Source organism: Chelmon rostratus, chromosome 18 (genome assembly GCF_017976325.1).
Source record: "Chelmon rostratus isolate fCheRos1 chromosome 18, fCheRos1.pri, whole genome shotgun sequence".
Taxonomy (NCBI): domain Eukaryota; kingdom Metazoa; phylum Chordata; class Actinopteri; order Chaetodontiformes; family Chaetodontidae; genus Chelmon; species Chelmon rostratus.
The window spans coordinates 19,697,014-19,698,902 of NC_055675.1; positions in this window are offsets into that span (position 1 = coordinate 19,697,014).

A 1,889-nucleotide genomic window follows, 5' to 3' on the forward strand; every position below is an offset into this window, starting at 1 on the left:
CTGCAGCTCGGAATAGTTTATGTAATTGTTCACATCCTTGTTTCCTTTCATGTCCTCAGTGCACATCTCATCATTCCCATGCACGCTGCTCAGGGTGATCGCAGTCATCAGCAGCCCAGCATCATCTCAAGCAGGGAGGTGAGAGTGAGTTACTATGGTTACAGGGATGTTCTGTTTCCGTGTCGCTGTGTAAAACCATAAAGGTCTAAACATGACACAGGAGGACTAACAGGCAGGTAACACACCCACTATATAATGACCACAAAAAATTCTAACAAAAGGTACAATTAGTGCCACTATGGGGTATACACTGAATTTTTGGAGGTGAGATGAGGATTTTTAACTGTCCATGAGTATAAACTATGTGTCAGCATCCAACTTTCTAAATATATAAGAGACATAAGAGTCATAGTGAGGCTGAGGAGGTGTTGAAAAGATTAAGCATGAAATGGGGAAACATCCACTCAACCAAGGAACCAATGCTGCATTTGCGAACCTCTGAGCCGCAACCCCTCCCATCTGCGTGAGCTCCACCTGAGCTACAATCATCCAGGAGACTCTGGTGTGTAGCTGCTGTCTGCTGGACTGGTGGATGCACACTATAAACTGGATTATGATTGAAAACAGAGGCTGAAACCTTGTCTGAGGAAGTGTAAGTGTAGATTTTGTGTGATTCGTGGCTACAGACCAGCACATAATGAATTCCACTTTTTCTATTCACTCATTCAAACCCTGCAGACAATAGCTGTCAACTCTATAGGCAAGTCTTTTGGCAATCTTGAAATAACAATCTACAACTGAATAAAAAATAACAACATATCAATAAATGAACAACAAACAACCCCAACAGATGTGTTATCTGATAAACTGCAGCTGCATTTTGTTTTATTCTCTTCATCAGATGTCTGTGAAGGCAAACTAGACACAAACACAGCAGACTGATGCCTCAAAGAGAGGAGAGAGGTGAAGAGAGGAGCAGCCACATTAAAGGTAATAGTCAGGTGTGCTTCGACTGTTGGCCCTGCCCCCCACCTCCAGGCACTTGTCAAAGATTGTCAATGTTTGAGACGATACAGCACTCAACAATTAAAAATAAAGGACTTGCTGTGAGGCGTCTGTGTAGAGCCGAAATAAATTAATCAATAAATTAGTAGATTGACAGAAAATTAATCTGCATCTGTTTTGATGACTGATTGATCATGTCCATATTTTTTTGTGGTAAAAAGGCAATTAAAAAAAGACAAATACTTTTAAAATACATAATATTACACTATAATTATTTGTTTAGTTGTAAACAAATGTTTAATGTACTTTAAGTGTGTAATTAGAATAAAATTGATAAATGCAAAGTGTAAAGTACAAGCAGGATTGGAATGAAACTGAGTACATTTATTCAGCCGCTGTGCTGAACAAATTCAAGGTACTTGTGCTTCCTTTTTTATGCATCTTGGTACTATTACTCCACTACATCTCAGAGGCAAATATACTTTTTACTCTGCTAGATTTGATTTCTAACAGCTTTAGGTACTAGTTACTTTACTGCCTTGTGAGTACTTGTACTTTTGATAAATAGTTGAGTAATTTTTCTATACTTTGAGGATACTAGTTTTTCAATGCAGGACTTGTACTTGTAGTGGAGTACTTTCAAAGTGCTGTATTGATGCTTTTTCTAAAGTGAAGTATCTGAATACTTATTCCACCACTGAGTACAGGCAGCTCAAAAAAGTGCAGTCCTTCAGTAAACGCACTGAGTCATTTGCAGTGTTTAACTTCGACAGACAGGAACTCGATGTGTGTTTGTGGTCCCAGGAAACCGCTGCAGAGTGAGAGCTCCCGCCGCTCCGCTCTCTCTGCGTCTCCGCCCTGCTCGGTGCAGTTTCCTCAGGTGG